Raw genomic sequence first — 14045 nt, forward strand, 5'->3', positions numbered from 1 at the left:
CCTCTTCACCACAACAGACCGGTACAGGGTCCGAATGACGGCAGACGCTGCACCGACCCGTCTGTCGATCTCCCGTTCCATCCTACCCTCACTCGTGAACAAGACCCCAAGATACTTGAACTCCTCCACTTGGGGCAAGACCTCCTCCCCGACACGGAGGGAGCATACCACCCTTTTCCGACTGAGAACCATGGCCTCGGACTTGGAGGTGCTGATCCCCATCCCGGCCGCTTCACACTCGGTTGCGAATCGCTCCAGCGAGAGCTGAAGATCACGGGCTGAGGAAGCCAACAGCACCAAGTCATCTGCAAAAAGCAGTGACGCAATGCTGAGGCCCCCAAACCGGACTCCATCCCCGCCAAGGCTGCGCCTAGAAATTCTGTCCATAAAAGTTATGAACAGAATCGGTGACAAAGGGCAGCCCTGGCGGAGCCCAACCCTCACCGGTAACGAATCCGACTTATTGCCGGCAATGCGGACCAGACTCTGGCACCGGGCATACAGGGACCGCACAGCCCGGATAAGACTGTGCGGTACCCCATACTCCCGAAGCACCCCCCACAGGGCCTCCCGAGGAACACGGTCGAATGCCTTCTCCAAGTCCACAAAACACATGTAGACCGGACAGGCAAACTCCCATGCACCCTCAAAGACCCTGAAGAGTGTATAGAGCTGGTCCAGTGTTCCACGGCCAGGACGAAAACCCGAGATTCGACTTCCTGGCGGACCCTCCTCTCCAGTACCCCTGAATAGACCTTACCAGGGAGGCTGAGAAGTGTGATTCCCCTGTAGTTGGAACACACTCTCCGGTCCCCCTTCTTAAAGACGGGAACCACCACCCCAGTCTGCCAGTCCAGAGGCACTGTCCCCGATGTCCACACGATGTTGCAGAGGCGCGTCAACCATGACACGCCCACAACATCCAGAGCCTTAATGAAGTCTGGGCGGATCTCATCGACCCCCGGGGCCCTGCCACCGAGGAGTTTTTTGACAACCTCGGTGACTTCAACCCCAGTGATACGAGAGCCCAACCCAGAGTCCTCAGGCTCTGCTTCCCCAGAGGAAGACGTGCCGGTGGAATTGAGGAGGTCTTCGAAGTACTCCGCCCACCGATTCACAACGTCCCGGGTCGAGGTCAGCAGCGCCCCATCGGCACTATACACAGTGTCGATGGCACACCGCTTCCCCCCCTAAGACGTCGGATGGTGGACCAGAATTTCCTCGAAGCCATTCGGAAGTCGGCTTCCATGGCCTCGCCAAACTCCTCCCATGCCCGAGTTTTTGCCTCGGCAACCGCCAAAGCCGCATTCCGCTTGGCCAGCCGATACCTGCCAGCTGCTTCCAGAGTCCCACAGGCCAGGAAGGCCCGATAAGACTCCTTCTTCAGCTTGACGGCATCCCTCACCGCCGGTGACCACCAACGGGTCTGAGGGTTGCCACCGCGGCAGGCACCGACTACCTTGCGGCCACAGCTCCGATCAGCCGCCTCGACAATGGAGGCGCGGAACATGGTCCACTCGGACTCAATGTCCCCCGCCTCCCTCGGGACATGGGCGAAGTTCTGCCGGAGGTGTGAATTGAAACTTCTTCTGACAGGAGATTCTGCCAGCCGTTCCCAACAGACCCTCACAACACGCTTGGGTCTGCCGGGCCGGGCCGGCATCTTCCCCCACCATCGAAGCCAACTCACCACCAGGTGGTGATCAGTTGACAGCTCCGCCCCTCTCTTCACCCGAGTGTCCAGAACATGCGGCCGCAGGTCCGACGAAACGATGACAAAGTCGATCATCGAACTACGGCCTAGGGTGTCCTGGTGCCAAGTGCACATATGGACACCCTTATGTCTGAAAATGGTGTTCATTATGGACAGACCATGACGAGCACAGAAGTCCAATAACAAAACACCACTCGGGTTCAGGTCAGGGGGGCCGTTCTTCCCCATCACGCCCCTCCAGGTCTCACTGTCATTGCCCACGTGAGCGTTGAAGTCTCCCAGCAGTACGAGGGAGTCCCCAGGGGGCGCGCTCTCAAGCACACCCTCTAAGGACCCCAAGAAGGGTGGGTACTCCGAACTGCTATTTGGTGCATAAGCACAAATAACAGTCAGGACCCGTCCCCCCACCCGAAGGCGGAGGGAGGCTACCCTCTCGTCTACCAGGGTGAACCCCAACGTACAGGCGCCGAGCCGTGGAGCAATTAATATGCCCACACCGGCTCTGCGCCTCTCACCACGGGCAACTCCAGAGTGGAAGAGAGTCCAACCCCTCTCGAGAGGACTGGTACCAGAGCCCAAGCCGTGCGTAGAGGTGAGTCCGACTATATCTAGTCGGAATTTCTCAACCTCACGCACCAACTCGGGCTCCTTCACTGCCAGAGAGGTAACGTTCCATGTCCCAAAAGCCAGTTTCTGTAGCCGGGGATCGTCGCGCCAAGGACCCCTCCCTTGGCTGCTACCCAGCTCTCTGCGCACCCGACCCCTTTGGCCCCTCCTACAGGTGGTGAGCCCATGGGAAGAGGGTCCCACGTCGTCCCTTCGGGCTGTGCCCGGCCGGCCCCCGTGGGTAAGGGTCCGGCCACCAGGCGCTCGCCAGCGGACCCCACCTCCAGGCCTGGCTCCAGAAGGGGGCCCCGGTAACCCGTGTCCGGGCGAGGGAAATCGAGGACCAAAGTTTTCTCTCATCATTAGGGGTCTGTAATAATAATAAAATAAAATAATTTTAAAAATATATATTTTTTTAAGCATTTTTGAAGGGACGTCACTACTTCGTGGTTCTACGTTCGCGGGTTCAGAGCTCCGCAGGTCTAAAAAATAATAATAATAGAATAAATTTTTTTTATATTTTTTTTAAAGCATTTTTGAAGGGCCGTCGCTACTTCGCAGATTTTCACTTTTCGTGGGTGGTTTTGGTTCCCATTAACTAGGTCTAAAAAATAATAATAATAAAAAAAATGTTTGTTTTTTTTTCTTTTTTTGAAGGGGTGCCGCTACTTTGCGGATTTTCACTTTTCGCGGGTGGTTTTGGTCCGCATTAACCGCGATAACCGGGGTCCCACTGTAGTTTAATTTGTCCAAGTGAAAAAATCGTAAGGTCTACACAACCGCACTGCACCCAGATACAGTGATCACTCGCCATAACGCGGTTTACTTTTCACTGTTTTCAGACTTCACAGATTTGCATTGTGCATTATGATCTGCATTCTGATAGACCTAACAGTTCTGAAAATAGTAGTTATTGGTCAATGATAAATGTTTACACTGTACAGTCCTTTTTAAAATGAATGCTTGGTCCTTTAAAGGGGTATTGATCTTTGATTTCAATGCTTTGCAGAAAAATTTATTGTAGAGTAATAGCAAAAAATACCTTGTAAAATCAATTTTATGTTAAGAAGGTACGATTGTTGCAGCTAACAGTCTCCCCAGCAGAAGTATCTCACACCCCTTAACATGAGCGCGTATTTGCTTCTTCCTATGCTTCCTAACGCTAAATGAGTGTCACGATCATAATCGATATAATGTGTTTATTAAAGAATATTGATTGGCGTCATTAAAACCAAAAAATGAGTGCACATTCAAATGAAGAGGGGTTAGATTCTGCAGGGAATCAGATATTGGCCACAATGAGTTACGTCAAATACACTCAATGTATCCACTGTAGCTAAAATAAAAACGATAAACATCTTTGGTTTACAGTCGATTTGAGATTTGATGGTACCCTGATTAAAACATATAAGCACAAAAAAAAGAGGTGCCTCCCCGCATCAGTGAGTAACACATACCGGTAACCCAAATAGCTATGAAGAGCTGGTAGGCATTTAGACATTTAGAAGCTTTTAGATGAGCATCGGTGTGTGGGGATACTCCATTATGGCATATAGTGGTACAGATTGTGTGAACTGAAGTCAGGCAGAATGGACGATTTGTTTAGATTTGTGAACTTATCTGCAGGAAGACTGTAAAGGTCAGTACTTTGCATTGCTAATGGTATCCTCCGTTTCTCTAAATAGCGCTTTTTGTTTTTTCCAACAAGGTGAGCCACCTATTCCGACAGCTTCACAATATAGGTCTGACTAGTCATTGCCAATGGTGTTCAATTGTATAGCTTTTTTGTTGTTGTGTACTATTTACTGGCCTCGTCCACTGTTTACTACCGTCCATCACATCATGGTGTCGTCACGTGGTTAAGTCACGTGTGCAAAACCTCAATTGGGATTGTAGGTTGTTGACCATCCAGATTAATGCATGCCTAATGTGTGAAGGGAGGAAGCTGTTATTAGTGCAAAAAGAAGGCAAACACAATCTATCCATCCATTAGCAGCACCGCCTATCCTCAGTAGGGTCGCGGGGGTGGTGGAGCCCATCCCAGCTATCTTCGGGCAGTGGGCGGGGAACACCCTGAATCGGTTGCGAGCCAGTCGCAGAGCACACAAAGACAACTCACTCACTCATTCACAATTTGACAATTTGGACCGGCCAATTAACCTGACACTCATGTTTTTGGTATGTGGTAGCAAATAAAAGTGCCCGGGGGAAACGATCGCAAGCACAGGGAGAACATGCAAACTCCGCACAGGAAGGCTGGTGGGCAGATTTGAACTTATGACCCCTGAACTGTCCTGCGGACGCACTAACCACTCAGCAGCCGTGCCGCAGGCAGACACTCATACCTTCAATATTAATTTCCTTTAGCTGTGTCAGTCATACAATAATGCATGGGAAGGAGCTTTAGCGATATGTTTAACCCAGAATATACCTAAGTATGGATCAGTGGAACACCAAACTGTGTAACACATCCTCTCTTTGCAGGCTTGCTCTTCTTTTGACAGAAATACCGAGGATCAGGACGCCTCGGGCCTGTTGTGGCTGGATGCTGCTGTCCAAGACAGCATGTCAGTGCAAGACAGGCTCTCCCTGACCTCTCTTGTGCAGGGGGGGAGAACAATGGAGGGGAGGGCAATTGAGAGGAGGCAGCTCCACATCCCTACCAATTACTGACATCCTGCCGCCTTTGAACACACAGGAACCATAGTGAAGAATAGCAGAGGTCAAACTGCAGATGGAAAAGGATGGAAACGGAGTTAAGTAAGGAGGGAAAGAAAGAAATGACTGGAAAGCCATTTGTGTCATTGATTCTTCCTCCGCCAACCCTCTGTCCTTTTTTGAAGGCTCCTTTCTGAACTCTAATCAGAAGCAACAGTTTTAAAAACAAAGGCTTTGAAGGAATTTAGAGCTCAAATGGCACCGGTAACCAGCAATTGGAGCAGTATTATTCTGCCCCCTAATTAGAATTACAATTTGAATTGTTTTAATTGTCTCAAGTTCACATTGTGAAACATTGTATGCAACAAAATTACACATGGCAGATAAGGGTAAAACATGTAATACATAGACTTAAAAGACAAAAAATATAAAAGAGTATTAGGATGATTAGGTAAACCCCCCAAAAATACAACACAGTGCTTAGTAAAGCTGGCCTAACTTGTATAATAATGCAATGAAGAATAGAGCATTGTAACAACAGTGCAATGATGATAACTACAATAACATTTAGCAACAGCTGACATAGCTTCCGTGTTCTTCTAAATGGGTAATAAAGGTAATCCTAAACCTTTTTTTTTCCAATTAGACACCGAATGTGTAGTGTCCCTCCCCACAATTATGCAACTATGTCGCAAAGTATTCCACGCTTTTTGACCCATTTACTTTCTTTACTTCGTAGCTGTGACGTCATTAAAAGAGCACAACATATTCAAAACACAACATATGAGGCCAGCCGAGAAACAGAGAGCGATAGTAGTGAACAGTAATTGAATATTGCTCATTTCTGAATGGAGATAGGTGATTTTGGCTTTTCACATGTGCTTGTCCTTGCGTGTGTCGCTGTTAGAATTAATTTTTTGGGGGCTAGCTCCCCTAAAGCGTCGCGGCAGCCGAGGGCCTGCCTTCCTGTTTTTCTTTGTTCCTGGTTGGCGCTCGTTGGATACCCACCGTGTGTTGTTTGGCCGGCTAGCTTGGTGTTAGCGTTGATTTTGCCGTGTCCTGGCAGGCTTCACGTTTTTTTTGCCGTAGCCGCATTTGTTAGCCTAGCTGCTCTTTTCTTGTTTTTAATCAGCTGGCCTTGAAGTTTTCCTTGGTTTGCTTATTCTCGTTTGTCGTTGAAGCCGCTGCCGCTTTTTGTTGTCTGTTCCCAGTTAGCCTGGCTGCTACCTTTTTTTTTTGGGGTTGACCTTTCTTGCTTTTCCTCACTTTCCTTGTTCCCGTCAGGTTAGCCCCAGTTGACGGCTCTTTGTGTGTTTTTTTTAGCCATTTAGCCTCTTTTTGGCTGCTGGTCCTTTGTTTTACCAGGACTGCATCCACCCACGACACAAAACCTAGACATTTTCCACAAAACCTACCAAAACTACAATTAACTCTCTTTTTGTGTTAGTTTTTAGGAAGGATGCCCCATGTTAGAGGTTAGGTGGGGACCCATAACTTAAATCAGCTGTAAAATATGCTAAAAAATAGTATATCACCCATTGTTCCCCTAATCTCTTGGTTACCATGTTCGGTTTCCTTAATTAACTGCTGTTAAAAGTGTCGATATAAATTGTTCAAACCTCATATTGTTAGATTATGATATAATGAAATTGTGAATGTATTTAATTGCTGTTAAAAGTGTGGACAAAAGTTGTTCAAACCTCATATTGTTAGAATATGATATAATGAAATTGTGAATTTGTTTAATTGCTGTTCAAAGTGACAATAAAAAATGTTCAAACCTCCTCCATGAAAATAAATGTTCTTTCTTTTTTTTTGTGTGGGTCTCTGGTCCTTTTTTCTGCTAGTAAGTATCCCTTTAATTTTGACTCATTTAGTGCCAGTGACGATAACGATTAGCTAAATAATTAAAATTAAAAAAACATGCTAACACTGCACTTGATCACTTATGCTTAATCCTGCAAAAGACAGCATTTATCAGAAACAAATAAAACTTGTATTTTGAATCAGTAGCGTCTGAACCAACACTAGCAATTTGTTAAAAAATAAAACCAACATGCTGACAGCATGCACATTCCTTATCCTCAGCAAACAACACCAAGTATTGGAAATAAGCTCGCATTTTGGATCACAGTAATTACACATAAACTTACAAACGATTAAAAAGGATTATAAGATAATGATATGACTAAATAGAAGGGTTTTCTGTAACCTGACTGTTACTGAGGGGTATTACAACACATGTGCTAGATTTTTTTTAATATATATTAACTATATTTATATCAATTTTGGGGGTAGTTCGTGTTTTTAATCTTGTTTTAATATCCGTGTAAAAACCGAACCTAACAATACAAATGTAACAATTTAATTTGGAGCACTATAAATTTACAAATGTGTTTATCATTTGTCTTTATTTTGTTGAAATAGACATTACTTACAAAGTAAATGAAGCTTTAATGCAGTCAACAAATGTATGTGGTCGTTGATGACTCTAAAACAAGAGAGGGTTAAAACACCTTTTTGACTAATTGACACGTATGGCGACTGGCTTGCTAGGGTGCTGGTGTTCCTCCAATAATGGCATGCCTCAGGTAGAGAAAGGCAACACATGCTGCAAATGTATGATCTCAGAAAATATTTGGAATCTATTGTTAATATATATGTTGATTTAATGCAAAAAACATGTGCTTTTTCCTCACATTTTGGATGTTTAAGAGTTTGGGATTACCTTTGAAAGGCATCAGCATAATTAATCCAAAACTTGGCAGTTGTCAAAAAAGAAGAAAAAGACTCAGCATTTTTATATAACAAACGCATACCAAGCAAAGGTGAATCACTAATAAAGTATAAGTGGCAACAAGCCACTGTAAAATGATTGGAAAGTGTTTTCCGAGATAAAAGGATGCAAGTGCCGAAGAAAAAAATGGCAGCGGTGCTAGTTTCATATCAGTGCAAGTGTTGATGCAGACGGTGGCATATGAGTCGGGTTAGTGCGCCTGACCAGCGCCCAGTGCCCTTAAACCCAAATTAGCCTTTCACAACCCTAATCCTTACGGCACAATAAAAAAACAACACACACACAGAGCCCACAGACTTGCAACGACACACAGGCACATAAGCACTCATAATGTACTTAATAAAGAAAACCATTCCGATCACCTCACTTTTCCACACTGGCCTGAATACTGTCCTGCCAGAAATCCCTTTAAGGGGACAGTATGTAATATTTAATACCCCCTAGTGGTATAGTTGGCACTGTGTTGTCTGGTGCAAGCGAGGGGCTGTGCCGGCACTACGGAAACTCCAGGTGGACAAACAGCACCATGCTTTCCTCAAATGTACCTTGCCATTGTTGTGAGCTTTCCAGCACACGAGCATGAAGTCCTCACGAACAACTTCTAACATTCCCTCAAGTGATGATGTAAGTCCGTTACACCTTTTTAATAATTTGGTTGTCATTTTTCTCATAGAAAGTGCATCTGATATACTTTCAGACTTGTTTATGGTTATTTTAATTCATAGCGTAACAACCCATTGCAGAGCCACCATCAATGCGACAGGTGCTAATGTTAATAGCTACGTTCACATTTATACATGCAACTTAACTACGCTAAAGAAAATAACCCCCTACATCATTTTGTGTAGACTTTTGATACACCGAGGCAAAAAGAGCGGGGAAGAGGCAGGGAAAGATGTAGGGAGAGAACGCGATACTTGGGCATTAGAGCGGCGATAGTGGAGCCTTCGTCATGAAGATCTATCTATCTATCCATCTATCTATCTTTCTATCTATCTATCTATCTATCTATCTATCTATCTATCTATCTATCTATCTATCTATCTATCTATCTATCTATCTATCTATCTATCTATCTATCTATCTATCTATCTATCTATCTATCTATCTGTCAAATAAACATGACTTGGCCCTAAGGCTTGGGAAGGTTGGTCAGTCAAGTCACATAGATCACAAAATATCTCAAAAGACTGCACAGGTTACAATTACACCACAATTAAACCAACTTGCGGGCAAAGAAAAACTCAAAAGCTCAATGTGAGGAAAATGAGAAAATTTTGAGAAGGGGCCTCACAAGTGGTAATCCCCCTTCCATGGTGCAATAGATTTTGGATTGGGTAACAATATACAAAACATAGTAAGCAATAATAAGAAAAAAATAGGTAATATGTAAAAAATTGTCCGGAAAATGTGTGGCAGCAACGACTCCTCAAGTCTGTAAAATTGTCCAAAAAGTCCATGACAGCAACAATGCAGCTCCCCATCTCTGCCGATTGGTCGATGCAGATGATGACAGACCCCAGGTTGAGGCGCTGGTTTGCTAACTCATCTCAATTTGTCCTTCCTCATTTCACCACCAACCAGGCAGCTGTAAAGGATAAAGAAAGAAAAGTATGAGATGTGCATCAATCATAAGCTTTTCAATAGAAGTGAGTCTTAAGTCTAGATTTAAAAACTTTTATTGAGGTTGCACCTCCCATTCTGTGTAGCAGATGGATTAACTAAATTTTACACCGTTATACAAACATGCACAGTAGTTTTTAAATATTAATATACTGCAAAAAGATCAATGGCTTATTGTCTTCATTTGAGCTGCCTTGTCCTCATGTTCAGTTGAATATGTTGCAGAACAATCCCCTGCCCAGTCGATCCTGAAAGACACAATATTTTAACGAATAATATTTAGGAGAATAGTTTGTACCCATAACACACCATTACTTACATACTGTTTCTGAGGTCATTATATGTCTCTTCGTCATAATCTTCAGCAATGCTCATCTCACTCAGGCTGATGAATGAAATAGTAGTGTTTTTAATTGTCCATACAAATACAAGCCTCTTTGGTGTGCTCAAGGACTTCAATGTAAGGATTTACTACTCCCTGACGGACATCTCTGAAAGAGAAGACATGTATAAATATATATATATATATATATATATATATATATATATATATATATATATATATATATATATATATATATATATATATATATATATATATATATATATATTTGTGTGTGTGTGTGTGTGTGTGTAGTGGCTTGCGAAACTATTTGGCCGCCTTGAACTTTGTGATAGCAAACTCTGTCCATAAGTTTAGTGAGGATCTCTGAATGAGGATCTCTGAATGATTCCATGTTGATCTAAAAGACTAACGATGATAAATGGAATCCACCTGTGTGTAATCAAGTCTCTGTATAAATGCACCTGCACTATGATAGTCTCAGAGGTCTGTTTAAAGTGCAGAGAGCAACATGAAGTACGAGGAACACAACAGGCAGGTCTGAGCTACTGTTGTGGGGAAGTGTAAAGTTTGATTTTGATACAAAAATATTTCCCAAGCTTTAAACATTCCAAGGAGCACTTTGAAAGCAATAATAGTGAAATGGAAGGAGTATCAGACCACTGCAAATCTACCAAGATCGGGCCGTCCCCCTAAACTTTCAGCTCATACAAGGAGAAAACTGATCAGCATTTTTTGTTGCTTTGGGCACCTGTAGTAGTGCGACCTCAGACTAACATGGCGTCATTCCCCATGGGATTCAAATTTTTTGAAGAAACTAAAATTTATCGACCTGTGATTTTCTTTTAAGAAAATTAACATTGGTATGATAGTTCATGTATTTTTGCCTCGTATTCAAATCAGTGTTTTCCTTTTTACTGAAAGAACGTTTTTATCCGACCACTAGGAGGCACAAAATATTACATACTGTCACTTTAAGGCCACCCTTTCAGCCTATGAGTGCTGCTAACTCGTCAAATGAAGAGTGATTAAAGGGTCACAGTGAGCTGACATTACCCTATTTTCACGCCCATAAGGCGCACATAAAAACCATTATATTTTCTTAAAATTGTACGGCGCTCCCTATCATGCAGTGTGCTCTCTGTCTCATGTTGTGCGTCAGTCAAAGACAAGCTCAGTGGAGGGCAAGCAGACAGACAGATGGACAGACTGCGGATTGGGTAGGCGGAGAGAGAGAGAGAGAGAGAGAGAGAGTCTCTCATCTCATCCCCAGACCACTTTCAATAGGATATTTTTTAGAGCACCTTCACTCATCAGTTTCTGACTTTCAAATTCCCCTGTTCCAAAGAGCCATCGCCTTTAGGGAAAGAGTAAATAGGAGTCTGAACCGATGGTTTTCGACAGCAAGGCCTCGGCTGCACGTAACATCCCTGCAGCACCAGTTGACAAGGGTGGGGGCAAAAGGGAAGGCGTAGTAGTGGGTGTTGGGAATTATCGCGGGGTAGAGGGGTCTCTCAAACACACATCCCACCTGAATGTAACCTCACTCCAACTGGAAGAAATCACGAGTCCAGACAGAAAGGTAACAGCCGGCCGCAGGCACGGGGAGTTGCTAGGATACAAGAGAGCAGTGTACAGTGTGTTAGATGATGAAAATGGAGCTCACTGAAATGCCTGGGCACCATGACAACATGACCAAGGCACATACATGTTCTTCACTGTAAAAAAAAAATCCAGTCATCACATTTGAATTTACTGAAACTATGTATTTTTAGACTAAATTAAACAAAACTGGCAAAACCGCTCTCCAAACAAAAGCTATTATTTCTGCGCATTTTATTTCACTGTGTGACATTTGATGATTTGATATTATCCCCCCAAGGCTAGTTGAGGTGCCCGCGGACCTGTTCTAAAAACAGCTTGCTAGTGCTGGGTCATTGCGATTTGCTAAAAAAACAAACATTTTTTTATTGGTTTTATTTTATTTTTTAATAATTAAGCTGGTAATAACTTGACAAAAAAAGTATGTTCTAGTATTGAGAATTTATTTGTGCATTAAACAAAGGAATTTATTAATATTTGTAATGATTTGTTTTACAGGAAATATAACAAACTAAATTTATGGGTTTTATAAAGCAAATGAAAAACTGGTGGGGTGGAAAGAGAGATCTTCGAGATTGATGTGGGTACGAATAAAGAGGGGTGTAGAAGTATAGATGTTTATAAGTGCATATGGACCTGGTTCAGAAAGAAGAGCAGAGGAGAGAAAGGAGTTTTGGAAGGATTTGTCCGAATGTGTGGCAAGTGCGAAAGAAGGGTGGAAAGTGGTAATACTAGGTTACCTGAATGCTAGAGTGGGTGATGGGATGTTTGGAAATGGAAACGGAGTACCAGTAAGAAATGAGAGTGGGAAGAAATTGATTGAGTTATGTGTGGAAAACGAGTTGGTGATTGCAAATACATAGTTGAAATAAAATGATGTGTATTAGTATACTTTTGTCAGAGTGCATGGTGGTTATATGGTGGAAAGAGCACTGATGGATTATGTAGTAATTAGGAAACAAATTGTTGGATGTGCATGTTTACAGAGGTGAAATGAGTGGTATGTCTCATAATTTTTATGGGGAAGAAAAACTGAAAATAGATGGATCGTGGATGGCTAGTTATAGGAAGAGTGTAAGGGAAGAGGTTACAATGTCAGAGTTGAGCAAGGCAGAAAAGGAGAGAGTTCAAAGAGAGGATACGGGAAGAGTATGAACGGATTAGTTGAAAAAAGTAGAGAATGTGGGAATGGAATGGAACTGGTTTAAAGAGGCAGAGTTGAGTGCGAAAGAATTGTGTGGAATGAGAAATGTTCGTCGAGGTATTAGGAAAGGAAGTGAATGGTGGAATGATGAGGTCTCTTCTCACACAGAATGTGGTTTGAAACCACGCTCGAATAATACCATTGTTCACTACCACAGATGCTAGCATAGGCATACCGGTGTTTAATGGTGTGAACTACTTTCTGGCCAATGTTGTACTTCTACGTGGTGGACCACAAGGCGGCTTGTCATTCTCCTTGCCTTGTTGAAAGGACGTGAAAGGGAAGTGGTCGGGAACCTTTTAGACCCAAAAAAGATGGACAGACAGAGACAAATGACAGGAGAAAGGAGACAGACAGGCAGGCGGGCAGTAGGTAGGTAGATAGCCCCAGACCACGTAAAAGCAAAAATATGCATTAATATTTAATTAATTTTTTGAGAAAGCCACCCCATATTTTTAAGGCAAAAGTAAATAAAACCGCCAAACCCGCTCCCTAGACAAAAGCCAAATCTTCAGCGCATTTGATTTCACTGTGTGACGATGTTTTGATCAAATCTATGAAATAATAATTATGCTAGAGTCTGCGACCCATATCAATATAAATATACCACTTGAAATGTGTCTCCCTCCCACAGTTACTTTGTCATAAGTAATGGTTTCAAAAAATGGTTCAAGCCAAGTTCTTTTATAAAAACGTCACAAAATACTGCACTGAGGATACCAATGTATTTTCCTTCAGTGCAGCTGGGCAAAGGGTGAAGAGTGTGTGCACCCTGTGTATAGCTCCCCCCGCTCACCCAATCAAATGGTCTAGGTGGTTTTGGATGAACGTTTGTTTTGGGTAAAGTTTGTCCTGTGTCTTTTCATCATAAAGTGTCTCCACAATGAACATAGATTGTTTAATGAGCTTCCATATAAACCATTATTTAGCGATTCAAAGCCTATGTATACTGTCCTGAATTATTGGAACATTATTGTGTTTGCTTTAAATGTCCTCCAATCGGCCTTACATGAAACAATATCTTAAAAAATCGGAGCCATATGAATAAAAAGAGCCATAGATTACCGACCTCTGCTATACAATATACATGTGTCAGATGACCGTCTTCGAGGGCGGAAACTCTGCATGTTTTAGAGAAGGGACATTATTCATGCTGACAGTAGTTAATAACTGTGGAGGAGTACAAGCTAATTATCAAGCTGACATTTAATCGGACTGATGAAATGAAATGACCTGGGAGGTCGGTGGTTCGCGCCCCGGCCGAGTCATTCCTAAGACTTAAAAAGTGGTCGGCGGCGCCCTCTGTTGGCTGCGGCTGCATCGGCTCGCTACAACGGGTCAGGTGCAATCGACATTTCGTTCTGTGTACATTGTTACACAGAATGACAATACAAGGAAATTATTATTATTATTATTATTATTATATAGCGCTTTTCAAGTCAATGACTTCCCAAAGCGCTTTACAATGTGCTCCACATTTCCCAATAGCGGCCTTGCA

General features: G+C 43.2%; 1 long non-coding RNA gene across 4 annotated transcripts in view; it reads right to left on the reverse strand.

Annotated features, from left to right (window-relative positions):
- Positions 1-7052: 7052 nt before the first annotated feature.
- LOC148364948 (uncharacterized) overlaps positions 7053-14045 on the reverse strand; it is a 49917-nt gene continuing 42924 nt past the window's right edge. For all 4 annotated transcript variants that reach the window (XR_015850449.1, XR_015850450.1, XR_015850448.1 and 1 more), the window contains 3 exons: positions 11273-11353; positions 9718-9783; positions 7053-9646 (listed from right to left, as the gene is read on the reverse strand). This is a non-coding gene — a long non-coding RNA (uncharacterized LOC148364948). The remainder of the gene's footprint in view (positions 9647-9717; positions 9784-11272; positions 11354-14045) is intronic.

This window comes from Urocampus carinirostris, chromosome 5, assembly GCF_059441175.1.
Source record: "Urocampus carinirostris isolate Australia breed hairy pipefish chromosome 5, RoL_Ucar_1.0, whole genome shotgun sequence".
Lineage (NCBI taxonomy): Eukaryota > Metazoa > Chordata > Actinopteri > Syngnathiformes > Syngnathidae > Urocampus > Urocampus carinirostris.